At 41.1% G+C, this 12,937-nt stretch overlaps 1 long non-coding RNA gene across 1 annotated transcript in view; it reads left to right on the top strand.

Annotated features, from left to right (window-relative positions):
- Positions 1–1,890: 1,890 nt before the first annotated feature.
- The window catches only part of LOC144785435 (uncharacterized), a 108,246-nt gene continuing 97,199 nt past the window's right edge, over positions 1,891–12,937 (top strand). Inside the window, exon 1 of the long non-coding RNA XR_013601883.1 lies at positions 1,891–1,994. This is a non-coding gene — a long non-coding RNA (uncharacterized LOC144785435). The remainder of the gene's footprint in view (positions 1,995–12,937) is intronic.

Genomic DNA, 12,937 nt, shown 5'->3' with positions numbered 1-12,937 from the left:
CGGATATGGTACAGAAGGAAAGACATCATCTCTGATACTCTTTTACCATTTCCTATTGGATTTCCTTTTTCTTTTTGAGTACCTTCCCTGTTAGAACCGGTGAGCCAATGGGTATATAATCGGAGGGTATTGGTAAAGAGAAACCTGCTGATGTATGACTATGCTAAACATTTGATCTTTTGTGCATTAGGCTGTACCAGATATGACGTGCTCTATTTATGATAGAAGGTCTGATGAGAGTGTGCAGATACATCTGGTAGATAAGGTATGCAAAATCCACTAGCGAGATCATATGAGAGTAGACTGCATGTATCTTGTGTTTCTGATCCTGTTGTTTTGTGTTTTCAGGTTCTAATCCCAGCTGTTCCTACCCTTCCCCATCCCTCGCCTGATCGCCCTTAAACTCTGTACATATATGGTTAGTGTTTGGGGATGTCGGGAGGTGGAATATAATTTGCATCATCCAGATCCTGAGGAGTGCCGATTCTGACAATTTGAGTATAGTCAATGACTGGGAATATGCACCAATGGAGAATCCAGCATTTAGATTGGACAGAGAGATGCTGGCAGAGAAAGGTTACTGTTGTATATTGATTCTTCTTGGAATATGGCTGACAGTAGTCATTAGCCCTTCCTCAGTGTTTTCACCTTCTCAGCTTCCCAGAATACCTGTGTGTGTTCTAATCTGTACCAGAGTGTTCTACCAGTGTCAGTTGATTGTCTGGTCAGCTGGCGAGGATGAGTACTCGGCTGTGTCCTACAATAAATCTACATGTAATCAACTAGAAGTATCCTGTCATCTATCTTCATCATGTTTACAACATTTTGGCCATGTTTTCTGCTGACCAGACCAAAGAAGAACCATCAAACACAGCTTGAGCTACACCTCGCAAAAGAACCCACAACGGTGCATTTATCTGCTGCCAGCAACAACATCAAAAGAAGATTGTAACCGGATGAATTATGGAAAATTCTAAGGAAATGTAAGCAAGTAAAGAACCATGAGTCCATTTCTCATCCCTGGCAGCACTGCGCAACAAGAAGCAAAGACTCATTATCACCCAACTGAAGTTAGAAGTAAGGAGTGGAGAAAATAAGCAGTCCAGCAACTATGAGTCTTTGAAGCGCAGAGAGAGAACAGAAGAAACTGGCTGGAAATATTTAAAGCGTCTTGTAAATGGAGAAATCTGTCTAAATTGGTAGCAGAAGTTAAACTGAACTTTTCCTCAATCAACCGTGACAGAAAAAAGAACTGCCTTTGATGGGAAACTCCTCCACAACTATCAGATGAAAGCAGTGACCGTTAAGAAATAACTTCTCTGTTTCCAGAAATGCTACAAATGAAGCGTCAGACATGTAAAACAGCACGGGGTTAAAGTAAGTACTTTTTAAGTACAAGTCACAGCTGCTGAGAAAAACGAGTGAATCGGATGAAACATTGGACACATGCTAAATTAATACTGTGTATAGAACGAGTGTATAAGAGACACGAACGCAGGAAGGAAATGAAGAAATGAATTCAAGTCTATCTACCGTGAGTTTCTTGACCTTGTGTATGCCGTTTTCTGCCTCCGTGTTGATCTGTGCTTCTCCATTACCCACATCAATATGATGACGTATTAGCTTCTCCATTGGTCTCAGCGAAAGAGCTGCAAACGTGAGTACTCGCCTTATTTGAAAGCTCCCTGACATTCTTCCAGTGATGCGTCATGGTATCCTGGCAACCTTTTCCCTATCGTTCATAGTGATGTCAGGAGAACGATCTCGGCCAGGAGAACATTCATCGGGAAGTGACAGGAAGTGACGGCTCACCCATGCGCAATACGTGCGTTTCAAGCCTCACTCTCGTTCTTCCTTATGTGGCGGCCATTTTAAGTTCATGTAAAGTTTAGTTAGTGTCCGGCAATGCTGAGGTGCGAGTTATTCAGGCATAACGGTGTTTCTTTTTGTTGAATGCAAGCGAAATAATATTCGGTCATCAAAAGACTTGCAAGGTATGTTTTTACAAATTTTGAACGGAACATTCACAGTATTTTGGGTGTTTGAATGGAGGAACTTGTTTCCATAAATGTTTTCGTTGGAAGGTTGCCGAAAGTACAGGAAAGCGAACACATTCCAACTTTGGTATTTTTCTTCAGATTGTATTCGATGGAATGTTACCATGTGTAATGAACTACTGCAATTAATCTCTACACATTGCGGGGGTATTTCGCGTGTTGCCATATCCATTGATAGGGTTTAGTTCGATCTGCATGTAGATTCTTGCACTCAACAGCATTTAACTCGGCAGAACTGTACACTCGTATGTGTATTTGGAGACAGTTTTGATGAAATCCTTCACAACAGTGCCATCCTGTGGACTCATTTAGTATTTTTGTTTGCTTGTTTTATTTTAACTAGGTTCAGCACAGCGTACTTAAATACAGAGTAAGCAATTCTTACATCTTAGTTTCGTCAGAGACATTTCGGTACAGGAACATATCTTTGGATTTAAAAGACTGAGAACTTAAGGACAAATGGAGAATAACTAACTGTGCACGGAACCTTCCGAGAGCTAACAAGCACATCTAAATTAGTCCATAACTGTGCTGAAGGAACAAGGTAGTAGAAGTAAAAGAAACTGTTTTGGACAAAGGCTGCTTCAAAAGTAAAATATGGACAATGGTCAAAGAGGAGACAAGGTTGTCCTAGAACAAGGAGCGGAATGTGTCAGTACAAAGATTGAGCGCATGGACAGTAAGTTCACAACGGGGACAAAGGTCCCAGGGGAGACTCTAGACATGATGTCCACAATGGGGCAAAGGTCCCAGGTGAGAGTCTGGACAGCAAGTCCACAACGGGGACAAAGGTCCCAGGGGAGACTCTAGACTGTATGTCCACAATGGGGACAAAGGTCCCAGGTGAGAGTCTGGACAGAAAGTCCGCAGTGGGGACAAAGGTTCCTGGTCAGTGTTTGGACAGTATGTCCACAACGGAGGCTAAGTCGGAAAGCCTGTATTTGGGACAAAGGTTCCAGGATCAACACCGAGGCGTATGTTGAACTGTCTATCTTCAACTTGGAGCGTAAAGTATTGGTGGACGGAAACAGGCTTGAGAGAGTGGACTGTCTCTTCCTGTTTTGCTGGTCAAAGGCAGATTGGAGGGAGTGCACTATCTTTTTCCTGTTTTGTCAGTCTAAGGGGAGTAGGTAGTGGTGATGCCTATTAATTGTTTTAAGTGTTGTGTCTCACCTCACACTTCACTTTTACACTCTTTGCCCTATAATGCTCTTTTGCCTTCATGAACTAAAATTAGTTCTAGTCGTCTTAGTCCTTCTTTCTGTCTTTAATGTTTTTGTTGCTGTCTCCCATACCTTAAGCTTTATTTTTATGTTTGTTTCATTTCTTTTCTGTAAAGAAGGAAGATGTGTTGTATATTGATTCTTCTTGTAATATGGCTGACAGTAGTCATTAGCCCTTCCTCAGTGTTTTCACCTTCTCAGCTTCCCAGAATACCTGTGTGTGTTCTAATCTGTACCAGAGTGTTCTACCAGTGTCAGTTGATGGTCTGGTCAGTTGGCGAGGATGTGTACTCGGCTGTGTCCTACAATAAATCTACATGTAATCAACTAGAAGTATCCTGTCATCTATCTTCATTTAATTACAACAGTTACCTACATGTTCGCCATGGTAGAAAGCTAGACGAGGAAACCCCTCCCGCAATGAAGGTGAGCATGACATAATGGTATATGAGATACATAGACAGATGGGATGGAGAGTGATCCACAATGGCTGGGCACATGTTTGAACACTGTGTCAGGCCTTTATGGTTTCCGACAATGGGATATAATAGTGCTTAATACCCTGGCAGATGTGTGGGACACTAATGAGATGGTGCCCTTCACATATCTTCAGACAGAATATGAGATGCCGCCCTCCCAGATATTCAGATATCTTCAATTGTGACAAGCATTGCAGGCAAGAATTGCACCAGATGAGTAGGTTATGACAGCCTCGCCTCTGGCAAATTGATTATTAGAGGGGCTAACCCTTACTAAAATATTTTCTCTCACCTACCAGACCTTGATGAGGAATACTCAATAAGACTTAGAACTTTTAAGGGTGAGATGGCAGAGAGACATTGGAGTCTTCAAGGATGGGGACTGGGGAGACCCGTTGCAATTCCCCAGGCAGGTGGCAATTAAGGCTTGTTACGAATTAATACAACTAAAATCCTGCATAGGGTCTAATACACTAGAGTTCTACTCCATAAATTGGGGAAGTGTCAGATGATTATTGTATGAAATGCTGTGAACAACAGAGGGCATTCCTCCACATACTTTGGGTTTGCTCTGTTTTGTGTGATATCTGGGAGGGGTGACACAAAGATTGGAGGATGCTACTGACATTCCAATAAACCCCAGGGTTCCCTGCTTGCCAAGAGAGAAGTAGCACGTAAATGGGGCTCCTCAGTGGCTCCTATTGTGAGAGACTGGGAAACACAGATGAATATAAGCCACGCAGAGGAAAAAATTATTCATAAAGGAAGGGGATTTCCAAAGAAATTTGATAATATTTGGAAAAGGTGGATGAGTGATGAGTAGGGTATTTGTTTTAGCCAGTGACCTCACTGGATAGAAAGGGTTGGAAGGGGAAGGATGTTGATTGTTTGTTTTGCAAGTAAATGTTTTATTGTTCGTAAAATAAATAAAATACTGTAATAAAACAAACTGCCAAATGCTAAAAACAGGTGGAGATTAGGGCTTATTCTGTGCCACTTCCAGTGGGGAATCCAGTTTGAAACTCAGAGATTATAGAATTATCTTCTATTAAATTTGAGATTTGGTTGAAAGCTGCTTTTTTCATGTGTTAGTTAAGAAATTGTCTATTTGCTATTAGTCTATCAATTGGTGGGATCTTGAAGATCCAAGTAATTTTTTTAGCAGTGGGTGTACGTATGCTTTTTCTAAGTTTTCTGTTGAAAGTGAAGTATAAAAGTTTTTGATTGGGATGTCCGTTAATGTTGATGGAAGGAATTTTTGAAGATTTGAAGGCAAACAAGATCCAGAAAGGTAGGTGGCAGGTCTGCTAGCTTTCACTATGTCCTGGACAATGATCACCAGCAGTTCATGGAAGGAACAGAGCATGTTGGCCCTTCCACTGGGGCAAGTGGTTTATGGCAGAGAGTTGTTTTGTGTTTTAAGTATGATTCCTACATTTCTGTTTTGTCTATGTAATGAGTCACCAGTTTATTACAAATCTCATGAGAGTTGTTAAGGCTTCCTTGGAGGATTTCTGAGTTGTGAAATTCTGACAATATTTTAAATGGCTCTTTATTAGGGCATTTTAACATTATAGATTCTAGTAGTAGCATTTTTGGCTTTTTTGATTTGTGAAATAAATTGCATCATATTTATGTAGGTGCATTTTTCCATGTGAGTTCTTGGATTTGTGACAGGCCTGTTGACGTATTGCAATTTGTCATTTTATCTTTTTTAATTCTGCATTCATCCAAGGGTTTGTTTTTTCATTTTCAATGTTTTTATGTTTTCTGATAAGTTATACATCAAAAGCCATCCTTGGAGTTTCTCTTTTGATCTTATATAGTTTCTAGATCTATGTTAGAGGAATGTTAAGTATTTAGGTTTTTCATATTCAACTTGTTCCATTAGGGTATCAAGGTCGACTGGTTCAAATGCTTGTGCGGAAGTGGTAATATTGCAGAGGTCATGGCTGGGTACTTAAAGAGTTCTACGCGGGGGAGCTCCATGAGAGAGGATTCGGATGAAGGAATTTGTTAGGGACTATCTACAGATTGTTGTGGGTAAATTTTGTCTGGCTAAACTTTGTTGTGAAATATTTGATTGGAAGGAATCTATGTGATGATCTATGTGACGATCTGTCTAAATGACTGGAGTAATGCTTTGAAAGGAGACTAATTCTGCATTGCAAAAGATGACATCTATGATGTGTCAAGGCATATTTATGGATTGTTGAATGAGTTGACATAGGTTGTGGGTATCAAGACCTGTGAGAATGGTTCTGTTGTCCACATATTATGCTTGCCAAACTAAAACACATTGAAAAAGATATTCAGGTCAGGTTGGTGAGTGTTGGAATTTGGAGAATGCCTGATGTAGAGGGATAGATGTGTTGTTGTTGTGTGGCGGGGAGTGAGTGTGAATTACCCAGCATTTAAGGTTCCTATATGGGTTGACTGGAGATAGAAAAGAGCAGTATTTCTGGCTCTAGGCCGTAACAAGCCCAACAAAGAAGATGCCCATGTCTTCTCAGCCCTATGCCTCGACCCCCAAGCTGAGATGCTGATAGGAATAAAATGTAGGGCTGGTTGTCAATATGCAGCTCCTGTATACGATGCTTGAGACATCAGGTAATAAGGGTGGGATGGTAGAAGAAAGCAGGTGGGTGGGAAGTGAGAGGGAAAAATATATTGGTGCAGCACAAACTGTGAAGAGGCCTTAGCTAGCACTGCTCCTGAAAATGTATAGTACCCTAAGCAAGCACTATTAAGTTTGGTGGTGCGATTAAAATTTACGGTCAGATGCAAAACTTATACCATTGTTTAAATCAGCAATAACAATTACCAGGGTAAGTTATTTGGTTGTTGTGACTCAGTTGGTTCAGTTCAGATCTGGAATGGTTTCACAAATTGCGAACCAGAATTTCAAGTCACATCAAAGGCACATGGGCAGTAGTTAATATGCACATACTTAGGTTAGTTAATAGAATGGGGATGGGAGCACACTGCTTCACCTCCCAGCACAGTTCGCCCCTTTGCATCCTGGTAAATGCAGTTCAATTTAAATGCTTACTTAAAATTTTGCAGAGTGTTTCACCAAAGTTGGTGCAGGTTAGTGCTGTAAATCACTAGACACATGTGTTTCTGGATTTTATCCTTCATCAGTAGAGATAAAAAAAATTCATCTGGGGTTTTCTGAGAAAGCTGCCACAATCTTCTCAGGTCTCTGTACCTCTCCCTGGCACACAGGTGCATCTCAAAGAGCTCAACAGCTCAGTGGCTCAAGGGAGCCTTTTTAAACAGAAGGGGGATGAGAGCACACTGCTTCACCTCCCAGCACAGTTCGCCCCTTTGCATCCTGGTAAATGCAGTTCAATTTAAATGCTTACTTGAAATTTTGCAGAGTGTTTCACCAAAGTTGGTGCAAGTTAGTGCTGTAAATCTCTAGACACATATGTTTCTGGATTTTATCCTTCATCAGTAGAGATAAAACAAAATTCATCTGGGGTTTGGTGAGAAAACTGCCACAATCCTCTCAGGTCTCTGTACCTCTCCTTGGCGCACAGGTGATAGAGCGCGCAGGTCACCCGGCCAACAAATTTACCATACACGTATCGGGCCCATATAATTTCAATTTACCATATTTATTAATCGGGTAACCTTACACTCTACTACCAGTAACCCTGATTCCTTCCTATTTATTTCTACTGTACCCGACTTACCAATCCACTGTTACGGGTACCTATGATCACAATGGATCAGGGAGCTCGCTGTAAAAGAAAGGCAACAACACAAATACCAACTTTATATTCTTCTGTATTTTCATAAAGACCACAGACTACGGGGAAGTTTTAAAGATTTTATCTAGATTTCAGTTTCGGAAAGCATGAGATTTATTACAAGCAAACAATCAATAACCAAGATAATAAAGAGCACGTACCCATAAAGGAAATAAATCAAGCTAATCATTTACGAATCTAAAGGAAGGTAATACGAAAAATAGGTTTCAGAGTTTAGACTCAGTATGCTGTCTGAAGGAGGGGAAAAAGAAGGAACATACTAGAATTTCACAGTGAAATATTTCCCCATGAAGAGAAACCCTAGGTAAGGTAAGCATAAACCATACTAATGAAACAGTGAAATTACTTGAATTTACTAAAGGATGGGTAAAGAAAAGGAACATCTATATATTACGAAGTTAAGGAACGGGTAAGACAATGAATATATGATAAAATCCTTTAGTAGTGCGGAAAACATGGAAAATCAAAATATGCAAATAGGTCTTTATTAAAGCAAAAGACAGAAAAATAGAAAGGTGCAGTATAGAGTTTCAGCACTATATTTACCTAGAATGGTGTGAAGACCAACCCTGGCCACATGTCAGTTAAGAACAGGAGGGACCCCAAAGAAAGACCGTCATCAGTAGTACAGCAAGTGCAGAATGGACACCCCAGGACAGGACAGGAAACCCAGATTAGGATTAGGACAGGACCACCAAGGCACGACCAGCACCCGCAGTTTGGAAGAAACGCCTGCGCTCCACCCTCTCTGCAGCTATCAGCCAGAACCCCGATTGGGTTATCGATTTCCCTAGCAAAGTGCTTCACCAGCACTTTAAGGTTTTCAGCAAAACCACTTGAGTCTATGGAAAGTTCGGACAGAGTGCTCCGCAGCCCTCTGTATTAATCACCTATTAAGTGCATTGGGTCAGTGACAGGTCAGCTATTCGGACAAGTCGGACAATTTCTCTAGCTAAACCTAGGCTAGTTATACTGTTTTCGGGTCAGTGTACCACCCCCAAAATGTTGCAAGTGTCAGAATCCCCAATTTCGATTGGTCCCCAAGTAGGATAGGTCAACACACCAATCACATTTCAATTCTACAAGCTTCTATTTACATATTCTGGGACCGCCTATTGATTTTGGGGTTCCCATGACATGCTCTACGGAATACAATGAACAGAATACAAATGTAACATTTGCAGAACAGTTCAGCTTCTTTTGCTAGGTGAGGGTGCATCTTCCCAGGCACATCTTGGCTGGGACCTCTGGTTGGCACCGCTTCAATGTCACCGGCAGAAGACTGTCATGCGCAGTAAGGTCACTCAATATGGATTCACGAGTGTCTCTCAGACCCTCAAGAACGCGGTACATGAAAAGTAAGCGAAAACAAATTAAAACACAGAAATAAATGAATACACTGTATACCATGAATAGCTACTCTATACCCCTTACTTTATAATATCTATAGCGTTAGGGTAAATGCGGAACAAACAACTTTGCAAAAGCAGCTTTGCAAGCACAGAGCATATGAGGAGACAAAGCGGCCATTTTTAGCTGTATTGCGCATGAGCAAACATTTCCCACCAGAACCGTGAGTACGTCACGTCACGTGAGTGTGACTAACGCATGCGCAGAAGAAACCCCGCCAAGCAGCGGCCATTTTCAGTGGCAAGCGTATTAATGTTAATAAACACATAGGCAAGCTTCACTGGGACACCCAAAATGTCTGAATAACGGGGAAATTAGTAAACCAAACATGTTGGATTAATCTATTATATGTTATTCGAGGTTCATGAATTCAAGCAAGTTGCGTAACGTGTGAATCCTTGCTCCATCAATCCCCTCTTTGATGATATTTACTATCATCACAAAACCAATGGAATCAGATGCCAACTTTTTCACACTTTGTTCATTTCAATTTCTTCCAACATTCGATTCAGTTTCTCTTTCATGTCTTTGTTAGGGTGTGAATTCTTCACTCTTTTGTAAATCTGATTATTCAGATACTCTAATTCAAGTTCATCCACACTCCGTTTCACGCCTCTTTTGTTCACAGTATATTTCTTTTGGTGTTTGCGACATTTGCAACAGACAAATAAAAGGAATACGATAAAACCTACTACTGCAATTGGCATCAGTACCTTTAACAAAAAACCTTTACCTAAATTAGAAAAACAATGGCCTACAGCGGAGAGACCATCAGTAAGTCTCTTCCAGGCACTATCCACCTCCAGTGGTTTGAGTTCCTTTTCCAAATTTGTAATGTTCCTCACATACCTTTTGAGTTGCACACTTTTATCTGGTATGTAAGTGCAACAATGTTGCGCTTTCAACATTCGGCAGACTCCGCCCTCTTTTGCTAATAAGGTGACAAGATCAAGTCTGTTCTGCAAAACCATAAATCTGATCGCAACCATTTCGGTATTGACCATCAGAAGTCCACTAGCGGTGTCAGTAGACAATCGATCCACTATTGTTGACAATTTGCAAATTCTGTGTGTATTCAGAACCACTCCCACTGCAGGTATCAATGCACTAAATATACTACCCATTATTTCACCTACACTTTCTCTTTTACTACGTACTAAACTGTTAGTGTTTTCATTGCTTCCAGCAATTTCATTCACATGGTATATTTTCGGGAAGACAATTCCAAAATAGCAGTTTCCATACCAGTGATCCGGCAATTTGAAATAAGCCTTGTTTCCACATATGTAATAAATCCCGGGAAACACAGGTTCTGACCCATTATTGAAACCCCAACCTCCAATTACCTTGTAATTGTGTTCACATTGACTGGAACCAATGAAAATGTTATTATATTAACTAGTCTTTTCTCGGTGAAGACAGAGTGTCCCTTTTCTCTCAAAATCCAGCAACAAAGCAGGACTAACCCCACCATCTGAGGTGCTTCCCATGTTTTCAGCCCAATTAGGAGTTCTCTGCTTTTTATCATTCGCTTTCCTTTGGGAACTTTCTCTTCTTCTCTCTGCCATGTTTAAGAACACTTTCTCTTGTTCATGCAATGAACAGGTCAAGTTATCTCTGTGTGCTTCACCTAAATCTATCGTACCTATAGTCAGAAAGTATTCTCCCATATAAAGTGTTACGTCACTTTTGGTATGTACAGGGTTCAGATTTCCACGTATAGGAAGTTCAGAAAATATCACGTCTGAGTTAGAGTAATAGTACTGTAACGGTCCTCTTTTGTAAAATAAACGAGCTAAAATGCTACAGGAAATTCCATATGTTAGTGGCAAGTGATGGTATGTCATTCCCTCAGCTACAGAAGTAGGTAGCTTCATACAAACATAACAGTCTTCTATTTCTATGGTTTCTACATAATGCACTAAAAGACTAGCGAATACGTTCAAATGAGTCTGGTTCTTGATTCCGTGATAATGTAGTCCTTCCTCATCTGATGCTTCTAAGTCCGATTTAGTTTGTCTAATGCTAAGTGCTTTCTCATGTCCTTCTACGTTTTGTGATGTCATTTCTTCTGTATTTTTCGTCACAGTCTCTGAGGTGTCAGTATTAGTACCTTTGCTCATCATATAAGGAATAGTAATGGTTAGTCCCATCCATAATATTAACACTAAGGCTACACTACATATACATACTTTACAGCATGTTTTACAGCAATTACGTCTAGGTCTTCCATTCACATTTGAATCAGACATTTTTCGCTCAAAAGAAGTTTTCAACCCCTCTTTGTAACTTTGCACAGGTAGCTTACACTGGGCAATTTCAGGTTGGTTCTTCTTCTTCTGCAGACTGATCAGCAGTCAGGTCTTCGTCACTTTCGTCAGTTATATCAAGTTCCTCAAATTCCTCCAACACCAGGTAAGTCCATTCAGGATCCTGATATTTCTCGTTCTGTCTTTTTATTTGATCACTTCTTCGCTTGGAGTTTTCTCCAGTTTGCTCTGTTTTATTTAAACTTTGCTTTCTTTGCTCAAGTTTTTCTTCAACTGTTTTCAATCTTAGTCTCAGTCTTTTAATGTATCTTGGTTCTGTTTTCTTTTTCTTGAATCTATTAGCTGGCACAGTGGTTTGGCTTTCTTCTAGTGCTCTTTTATTCTCGTTTTGTTGTGGCCCTTCTGCTTCTGTTTCTTCCCTTCCTGTCTGACTAGTCCCAGGTCTTACTTCAGTTTCTTCTGCCTGGTCGCTAAGCTGACCTTGTTCAGGTGTAGACTGGTTTTGACGTATGGATTTTTCAATTTCTGAGTCCTGAACACATTCGTCTATTTCTATCTGATCCTGTTCAAGCACTTCGAACCTTTGATTTTCTTCCGCTTGAACTTTCGCCCTTGTTTCTGTCTGTCCCTTTTCAATTGCAGGAGTTCCTGGAGGTGTGTCGATCACCTGTTCTGTCCTTATATGCTCTACTTCTTCTTCAGATTTTACATGGATTTCGATAATCTGATTGTCTTCTCCTATTCCTGTCTCGTCCTCACTATTCCACTCTCTGTCTGCGTAGGTTTGCCTTCTTGTTCTTATGGGATCATCTGTCAGGTCGATTATGGGTATCCACTCATCTCGACTGGTGCTCGGTTGTTCGTCATCAGCTACTTCAGGACCAACGTCTGGAGACCCCTCAGCTGGACAACCTTCAGCGTCAGTTCTCTCGTCTTCGGTCACCTTCTTGGTGTGGCTGGCATGGATCCACTTCGGGACACCGGCACACTTCACCGCTGTTGTGGTCACCAGAATCACTTGTCTTGGTTTTCCCCACTTCGGTGCAAGGCAGCTTGAACGAGTGTGTTTCTTGAGTACAACCCAATCACCTGGAACCAATTTATGGACTGGAGTTGCTGGACTGGCGACGGCGTCTTCCCCAATCTGGCGAGAGATAGAACGCACTTGGTCACCCAGTTGCTTGCAGTACTCAAGTACCAAATCATCAGAAATGCTTATCAGTTTGTGTCCTGGTACCTATGCTTGTCTCATCACTCTTCCCATTAGTATCTCATGGGGACTCAGGCCTGTATTTCAGTCTGGAATACTTCGGATTCCCATCAGAACAAGAGGTAAAGCCTCTATCCAGTTCATGCCAGTAGATTCGCACATCTTCCCTAATCTCGACTTGATAGTGCCATTTACTTGTTCCACCACTCCAGAAGCCTCTGGACGATATGCACAGTGCAGCTTTTGTGTAATTTTGAAGGCTTTACAGAGCTGATCAATCACTTCATTCTGGAAATGCCTCCCTCTATCTGATTCAATTGTGATTGGAACCCCGAACCTAGGTATGAGTTCTCGCAGTAACAACTTGGCTACCGTGATGGCATCATTTTTCTTGGCGGGGTAAGCTTCCACCCATTTTGAAAATAGGCAGACAATGACTAGGACATATCTCATTCCTTTACAAAGGGGCAACTGAATGAAGTCAATCTGCAATCTTACAAAAGGACCTC

This window comes from Lissotriton helveticus, chromosome 10 (genome assembly GCF_964261635.1).
Source record: "Lissotriton helveticus chromosome 10, aLisHel1.1, whole genome shotgun sequence".
In the NCBI taxonomy this organism is placed as follows: Eukaryota; Metazoa; Chordata; class Amphibia; order Caudata; family Salamandridae; genus Lissotriton; species Lissotriton helveticus.
The sequence above is the reverse complement of the archived record's forward strand: the minus strand, read 5'-3'. Positions and strand labels throughout refer to the sequence as shown.